Source organism: Maylandia zebra, linkage group LG18, assembly GCF_041146795.1.
Source record: "Maylandia zebra isolate NMK-2024a linkage group LG18, Mzebra_GT3a, whole genome shotgun sequence".
NCBI lineage: Eukaryota > Metazoa > Chordata > Actinopteri > Cichliformes > Cichlidae > Maylandia > Maylandia zebra.
In genome coordinates, this window is record NC_135184.1 from 1,187,831 (window position 1) to 1,197,127 (window position 9,297).

The 9,297-nt window shown below is 44.1% G+C and overlaps 1 long non-coding RNA gene across 1 annotated transcript; it reads right to left on the reverse strand.

Moving 5' to 3' along the window:
- Positions 1-4,331: 4,331 nt before the first annotated feature.
- On the reverse strand, positions 4,332-5,530 carry LOC143413528 (uncharacterized). The gene is made up of 3 exons (XR_013094130.1): positions 5,469-5,530; positions 5,004-5,203; positions 4,332-4,912 (listed from the first exon to the last, which is right to left on the reverse strand). It is a non-coding gene; the product is annotated as an uncharacterized LOC143413528 (long non-coding RNA).
- Between the last annotated feature and the right edge of the window lie 3,767 nt (positions 5,531-9,297).

A 9,297-nucleotide genomic window follows, 5' to 3' on the forward strand; every position in this document is an offset into this window, starting at 1 on the left:
AGGAGTGGCTGAAGTGGCTGTGGGTCGGACGGCTAGTGGCTCAGCTACGGGGTATGGTAACGGCAGGGCTATGGGTTGAATGACTGACTGAGTAGCAGCCTGAGTGGCTGGGTGTAGTGACGGTTGTGGTGGAAGAGAAACAGGTGGTAGTGTGGATGATGGAGCTAAGGGCGACTGAGTGGCAGACCGAACTGATGACTGAAGCGATGGTAGAGGTGAAAATGGAGCTTGTGGTGGAGTTAATGGCTGAGCTAGCGGGGACACAGGAGACTGAACTGAGGGTGGCTGCGAGGGAGCTAACTGAACTGAGGGTGGCGGCGAGGGAGCTAACTGAACTGAGGGTGGCGGCGAGGGAGCTAACTGAACTGAGGGTGGCGGCGAGGGAGCTAACGGGGCTGTGAAGGGCTGCGAGGGAGCTAACGGAGCTGTGAAGGGCTGCGCAGGCGATAAGCCGCTCGCATTGACTTCCGCCACACAAAACACAGCCCCTGAATGAACAGTCATAATGTCTGGAAAAGACACAGGGTTCTCACTCACCACAGCAGGTGAATTAGAAGGCCGAATGTCCGGCTGTGGGGTGGCGCGTCGGCGGCGTGAATGCCGTTTTCTTCGGGAAGCCGGAGGTGCGGTGATGGAGGAAACCGGCAACGACGGAGAGATCGCGGCCGGCTCCTCATCCTCCGACCACATTGCTGCGAGAAAAGCAGCGGGTGAGTGACAGTCAGAGTGGAGGGTGGATGGAGAGGAGTCCAGTGGCAGCAGCGTGGAAACGTTTCCCGATTGTGGCGGTCGCTGTTGCGGTATGACGAGCTCGCGAGTTTGTACTGTTTCCTTGGCTTTCTGCAGATTGGACAGTAGGCCCGAAAATCCTGAGAGCTCGTGGAGATGGGGATTCCCTTTGAGAATAGCCTCGATGGCGTTTATCCCAATGGACACGGCTTTAATGTCCGAGGCGTGGGAAACTCGCTCCCACAGGCCGAAGATGCGGGCCAAATCGCTTTCCCGGGAGGAGCCTGCTGGGTCCATGTCTGGTGACGTCGTACTGTCATGAATCGCCGTGCGGCAGGCAGGAGTAGGACCCAAAATGCAGGACTCACAGGCACGAGGGAATGAACTCAAAACTCAGCTTTATTCGCTGGCAGAACAAATATACAAACTGGGAAACCACAAACTAAAAACTCACAGAGAGACACAGGGAGATCCACACACGGCATGAGGGACGACGTCACAGAGAGCACAGGAAAACACAGGGCTTAAGTACACGGGGAGTAATCAGGGAATGGGCCACAGGAGGGAGACACAGCTGGGAGCAATAAGGCTAACGAGACAGGGGAGAGGTAAAACTGAACACACTGACATGAGACATGAACTTTCAGAATAAAACAGGAAACTGACACAGAGAATCAGACAGGACACTGAACATGACAGGCAGACTCATGAGCAGACACAATAACACCATGGACAGACAGAGGGAACACAGAGAAGTGGGAGCAGGCAGGCAAAGAACAGAAACCTAACAAATGGCAAAATCACAACAGAATACACACTCTGAATGAACAAAAGCATAAGGAAACACAAAACACTGAGTCCTCAGACTCAGGACCATGACAGTAAGTGCAGAATCGATCTTTACTCCAAGATTTGTGATCGAACTCTTCAAATGAGAGGTCAAAACAGCAAAATCAACATCTGGAGGGTTGGAAAATCGATTTGGGCCAAATAAAATTGCTTCAGTTTTAAAATATTAAAATGTATAAAAAAAAAAAAAAAAAAATATATATATATATAGCCATCCATGACTTAACATCACTAAGACAGTCAAGGAGAGGTTGAATTGGAAAGGTATCCGCATGACTAAAAGGTAAATAAAGCTGGCAGTCATCAGCATATGAATGAAATTACACTTTGGGATTTCGGAAAATCGCACCAAGTGGGAGAAGACATAGCGAAAATAAAAGTGGCCCAAGAATAGATCCCTGTTGCACTCCCCCAAACCACAGAGGATGAAGCCGACCACAACATAATGCGAAAACTCTTGTTAGACAAGGGATGTATAACCGCGTGCTTAAACTCACTAGGTACTTGACCAGACAGGAGACTTGTGTTAATAATGTTCAGAATGGGAGGTCCAATATTAGGAGAAAGCGGGGATCAACCACATCATTCAGAGAACCACACAGTTTAGCGTTCAACACCGGTTTCTCTAAATCAGGCAGAACAATTAGCAGGAAGGCAGAAAGCAAACATGAGCAGGAAACATGCTTAGAAGGATCAGGTATAGAAAGAGTTGAAGGTCTTAGGCTAGCAACCTTGTCCACAAAGAAATGAATAAACTTATTGCACAAAGTCTCACAGGACAGCAAGAATCAGTTAACCAGGGACTAGCCTTGGACTTGCACTTCCTGAGTCTTAAAGGAGCAACAACTTCGAGAACACATTTACAAGCAGAATCAAAATAAGAAAGTAAAAACTCAGGAGGATAGGACATGACTTGATCAAACAGTAAGGAAAACCACTCGGCAGAATCTGAGACCAAAGCACGATGATAACGAACATGAACAGCCTGTTTAACAATAGAATAAGAACGTGCTGAAGAAGAATGTCACATAAAATGGGCATGTGGTCAGAGAATACAGGTACATTACAAATACTTAGACTGTACGATAAAACCAAGTCCAATGTGTTACCACGTTTTTGAGTAGCACCTTTGACAGATTGAACAAAATTAAGAATTCACTACGTCCAGAAAGTCCTTGGCCAAGGGCTTTCCAGGGTAGCAAACATGTATATTAAAATCACCAAGCAGAAGAATCTGATCATAGCCTGATGCACAGTCAGCAAGAAACTCTGAAAACTCAGCTAAGAACTCATTATATTTAGGGGCAAACTTCCGAAGCAGTAGCATCTAGATCCACCGGTCGAAGGTTAGTCTGGTCCACTCCGCGCCAACGCAGATGCCGAAAAGAAGGGGATTTGGCAGGACTCCTCTCAAAAGTTCCAACAACAGGAACCAGCTAGGGTGCACCGGGTTAGTGCCGTCAACCTGATGACATATGTGGTACTTTGTTAATAGTCTTTTATTTAATCATGTCTTAATTTTCCTGTTTTTATTGTAAAGCACTTTGGCGTACCACTGTTTTTTTAAATGTGCTATACAAATGAAGTTGTATTATTGTATTTAAAGCCTTTCACAGTACCGCAACTGCACTCTTAAAAGTTCTTAACGACCTTTTTTTTAGCCACTGACTCAGGTGACTCGGCTGTGCTTGTGCTCTTAGACTTGACTGCTGCCTTTGATACCGCATCACAGCATCTGGATCTCCCGACTGGAGCACTGCGGTATCAAAGACACTCCATTGGACTGGCTCAGGCCATGCCTCTCCGACAGGACTTTTTCTGTGAGCCTCAGAGATTTTATCTCTTCTTCAGCTGCCTTTACTTGCGGTTTTCCACAGGGATCTGTATTAGGCCCAATTCTGTTGTCTACCTATATGTTGCCACTAGGCTTAATCTTCAGGAAACATAACATCTGTTTTCATTGTTATGCCGACGACACTCAGATATATCTGTGGATAAAGAGTAACACCTCCACTTTGCTGGAATCTTCGTTTCAGTGTCTCTGCGAAGAGAAGACCTGGATGGCCTAAAACAAATTTTTATTTTAATGAGGAAAAAACTGACGTGATCATCTTTGGACCAAGCTGCCATTCTAGTACCCAGATCTTGACCTGCACAGTTTAGCACCTTTTGTTAAACCGCATGCAAAATATTTGAGGGTTATACAGGATAGTAAATTTACCTTTGAAAAACAGATTAACAGATTAACTCTGTAGTACAGCTGCCTTTTTAAAAATTGAGGCTCTTATCCAAGGTGAGATCATACTTACCTTTTAAAAACCTGGAAAGGGATATTCACGATTTTATTCACACTGTGGACTACTGCAATTCATTACATGTAGGTGTTAGCCTTGCTAGCTCTTGTCTAGCATGGCTCCAGCTGGTCCAGAACACTGCAGCTCGTCTCCTGACACACATGAAGAGAGATGAACGTATTTCCCCGGGTCTTGTCTCACTTTGCTGGCTCCCACTCCACTTTAGAATTATATACAAAATGTTATTGATGGCTTATAAAGGGCTGAACAGTCAGGCTATCTGTCTGACTTAGTCATTGGCTTTCTACACAGCGTGAGAGTGATCTATTTATCCATATACGCGTCAGCTACCAGGTATTTGTTATTTGTTACTGTGTAATTTTTTTTATCTTTGTACAGCACTTTAGCCAACATTTTGTTGTTATTAAATGTGCTATATAAATAAAGTAAAAACACCAGCCACTCACCCAGACAGTGACCATCTGCTTCTGCACAATCTTATGACAAGAAACACACTCAGTGGAAAGAGAGAACAAGCATGAGAGGACAGGAAGGTAACTTGAGAGCTGCTGTCAACACAGGGACTGACTCTGTCTCTGATCTTTACTGCTTCATTTCTCTGTTGTCTTTGTCATCAGTCCAATGACACAAGAATCAGAGGTTTAACAGTGTGTGGCTCCCTCTAGTGGATGTTGTGGAGTATTCTGTTATCCAAAGGTTTTTGTACAGAGTTTTGCTGTTTCCTGTCACTGTGGGCTGCAGAGCACAGTAGTACACAGCAGAGTCAGACACTGCAGCAGAGGAGATGCTCATCTTGATTTCTTTTCCCTCCACATGAATCTTCAGTCCACGAATTTTTTCTTCTCCTACTGATCCTGAAGGTGAGTGTGAGATGAGGAACTCTGGAGGTTTTCCTGGATGTTGTCGATACCAGAAGAAATAATTAGCACCTGTGGTGTATTTGTAGGTCAGAGTAACTGTGCTGCCTTCTACACTGGACTCTTCATCTTTGACTGGAGTGAGGTCTTCACATGTGACACCTGAAGGAAGAAATGTTGAATAGTTTCAGTGGATAATCGACATTCATATAAAGATTGAATTGAACATAGTTTCCTGTGTAGGTGAGCAGACCTGTGAGAGTGAGAAGAATCAGAGGAAACACACAGTGATGTAATGACAGCATGTTGAGGAACATAAAGTTTGTTTTGTGTTGAACTCTGTTGAATGTGGAGGTTTTTCTCTCTTCTATAGTTCAGTAACAGCTCAGCTCCTCCCTGAATCTCTGCTCCTCCTCTCTGCTCTCAGTCACTCCTCCTCCTGTGCTTCACACACTTTATAACCAAAATGATTTAAGGGAGCCGTGTGACACGTCACACAAGCAGAAGTCACATTAACCATGTAGACAGAGTCAGAGAGTCGCTGATACTCACACAGTTAAAAAGTCTGAAACTTGAGACATTTGGAGAAAAATGTGTAAGAAGTCCTGAATTCAAGAAACATCTCAGAATAGTTTGTGTATGTTGGGAAGGATTTTTGTTCACAACTGTTTGTTCAAATGAAGCATCATCTTATTTGATTGGATCTTCAAACACAAACCTGAGAGACGTCATGTCTGTGGACACGACATGCAGGAGTGTTGTGGTGCAGCAGCAGTCCCAGTTACAGCTGACACTGTTGGACACAACATCTGTTTTATTTTGTGGCTGTTTGGTCAGTTTGATGGTTTGTGATCCTACAGGAAATATTTACTTTAAGTTACTTTACAGTTTATTTAAATGCTTCACTTATATTAAAGTATATTGTTGATAAAGCATATAGTTAGAGCTGGACCAGTGACCCTGAATCCTCCTTTAGTTAATCTGGACGTAGCATTTATGTCCAGATGAACAGAACCAACTTTTGGAGATTTACTTACCTGGATGTGTCATGATTCGTTGTGTGGCAGGCAGGAGAAGGACCCAAGATGCAGACTCAAAGACACGGGGATAAACTTAAAGATCACAGTTTTAATGCTGGCTTAAAGGTGAAACACAAAACAGTACTGAACTAAACTGGAAAAACTAAACATGAGCTGTACCAGGAACCACGGGGAGAATAACACACAACATGAGGGAGAACGCGACGCCGAACAGAGGGAGACGCAGACAGAAATACACAGAGGGTTAACGAGGAAAGTGGGAACACACGGGGAACACAGCTGACACAGATAATCATAACGAGACAGGGCGGGGTGAACATAACACTGACGGGAGACGGGCAGAGTCAAACAGGAAGTACACAGAGGTTCAGACAGGAGGAGAGAGCACGGGGAGAACACAGACATAACAGGCTGGGGAAAACATGGAATAAAACACGAAAGGGGACAAGGGCTCATGAATACATAGAGGGGCACACAGGGGGTGAGAGTCACAAAGGGAAAGCACACAGGGAACAACATAACAGGGCAACTCAGGAAACAGAACCTAAACAGGGAACTGAATACAAAAATACAAGAGAACTAAGAATACTGGGCCAACACGGCCCAGGACCATGACAGGATGACTGATTGTGCATCAAGACCTCCTTCAGTTACTCTACAGTCGGTGTCGGCTGCTGGGAGACTCCCATGATGCACTGAGATTTTCTTCTTCACTCACTATGTGTTTATACACCTCTCTGTATTGACTCATTCGTTATTATTCATCTCTGGCTCTCTTCCACAGTGGGTCTCTGTCCTGTCTTCCTCCCATCACCCCAACAGGTCACAACAGATGAGCCTGGTTCTGCTGGATGTTTCTTCCTGTTAAAAGGGAGTTTTTCCTTCCCACAGTCGCCAAAGTGCTTCCTCATAGCGGGTCATGATTGTCGGGGTTTTCTCTCTTGTATTATTGCAGGGACTTCACAATGTAAAGCAACAACTGCTGTTGTTATATAAATAAAACTGAATCTACCAGAGTGAACATTTATAGAAGAAGAAATAAAGAATAAGACCTGCATCAGTGACCTTAAACAATAACATAAACACAATATATAAAAGTTAAAGCTTAAAAAACTAACTTGTCATTAAGGCGTGTGTCTTTGAAACACAGCCTCTGTCAAGTCAAGCGACATGAAAAAGAAAATTTAACTGGTCGTCAGATAACAGAGACCCAGACACGCTCTCGGCTCAGTCATCGGTTACTAGCGGCCATCATTTAACGTAGCTGTGATTAAAGCAGCAGTGGTGTCTTCCAGAGGGAGGGGCTAGCAAAGTAAAATGAACTGGATCATACCTGGATCCTGCATGCATGCAGCACAACACTGTAGCTTTAGCCCACATTAATGTTACCTTCATATTGTAGAGCTTCCTCTGATTGTGTGTCTTCTGAAACTTTTCCTGGACGAGTAGAGCCAGATACAACTCCTTTCCACAGTCCAGAGCAGGTCTGAGGATAAATCACTGACTAGTAGAACCATCGCTTCAGGAACAAGTGACAAATGCATTAATCTAAATCTAGAATAGTAATAGTACACTGGAAAATAAATGAATACTGAGTATTACTCATAATAATAATGGATTGCATTTATAAAGCGCTTTTCGAGGCCCTCAAAGCGCTTTACAATGCCACTATTCATTCACTCTCACATCCACACACTGGTGGAGGCAGCTACAGGTGTAGCCACAGCTGCCCTGGGGCAGACTGGCAGAGGCGAGGCTGCCATATCGCGCCATCGGCCCCTCTGGCCATCACCAGTAGGCGGTAGGTGAAGTATCTTGCCCAAGGACACAACGACCAGGACAGAAAGAGCTGGGGATGGGTTGATGTTTGGTTTTCTTGTCATTTGGAGTTCTTATTAGATCGTTTAGTTTCTGTTTAGTTTCTGGATCGTAGGTTCTTAGTGATCATAGTTCTCCCTCCCTCTGAGTCTAATCTTCTCTTGTGGTTAGTCAGTCTCTCTCTGTGTTTCTTCCTGTCTCCCCAGTCGCTGCGTCAGTTTGTGTCTGTGTGTTTCCTGTTTTATTTTGATAGTCCCGTGTCCTGTGTTTAGTGCATTCAGGTTTGATTCCTGTGTCGTTGTATCAGATTAGTTCCAGCTGTGTTTCCCTCATTACTCTCTTGTATATTTAAGCCTTGTGATGTCTTTTGCCCTTTGTGGCATCGTACTGCCTCATGTGTGTAAGTCTCCTTGTGTTTGGTAAATGGACTCATTCTTATATAGCGCTTTTCTACTCCCCTGGAGTCCTCAAAGTGCTGTATACAGCATGTCTCATTCACTCATACAAGCACTGCTAAACACAAGTGCAAACTAAACTACATTCACACACATTCATACTCCGATGATCGGAGGGCAACTCGGGGTGAGTATCTTGCCCAAGGATAATAGGCATGCAGTCTGGGGAAGCCAAGAATCGAATCACCAACCTTCCGATCAGTAGCTGCTCCACCACCTGAGCCACAGCCACACTGTTTCAGTTTTAGTTCCACGTTTTCTCATTTCCTAGTGGTTTAGTTCTTGTTTCTCAGTGTTCTGTTCCTAGTTTTCATGTTCAGGGTTTCAGTTTGTTTTTTGTGAGTTAATGTTCTTGGACAATCCTCCCATCAATGAAGCTGCAGCCTTAAGTTTGCCTTTGGTGTTTGAATCCTGCATTTAGGTCCACTTCCTGCCTGCTACAGTCTCACATGACAGTTATTTGTGTTTATGTCGGCTTTTGATTTCCAGTTTTAAAAAAAATGACCTTTTTAGGAAAAACAAAAACATTTTCAGATTTCTGAACGATGATCAGGAAGTGATTCATTTCACAAATGTTGTTTTCTAAATGAAGTAGACAAAAAGTACAGATACAGAAACCCTGGACAGACACAGGTGACAGTGATCATCTCTGCTGTGGGTTCAACTTCAGCATGTACAGATGAGAGAAACCATACCACTGTATTTTGTATTTTTGCACAATGAAGCTGCTTTCCTTTCTCGTTGTATTTTCTTGAGCTGTGCTAAAGATGGCGCCGCTGTGATTGCAGCCATTCCCCAGCTCTCTGTGAATGGGACTCATGACCATTGATCAGTGGTTGTTGATCAATGGTGATGGATCAATGGAATTTGCATAATTAAGATTAAGGAACTGACCTCACAGCTCATTGTTCCTTCAGTGTGCTGGTTTCAGTCATTATGCAAATGTCCTGTTTATAAGATTGAGACCTGCAGTCAGCTGAGACTGAAGAAGCCACTTGGATGATGATGAAACGTTTCTCCCACAAAACGCTACGAACAGAATCAACTTTTGGAGATTTACTTACCTGGATGATTGAGATGCATCAAGACATTTAAACTGGTTATTTATGGTTGGTTTACACAGCTTGTGTAGGTTTGTGTATGTATGTTTAGCTCTATATATGTGTGTGTGTGTGTGTGTGTGTGTGTGTGTGTGTGTGTGTGTGTGTGTGTGTGTGAATTGTGTTGTTTACAT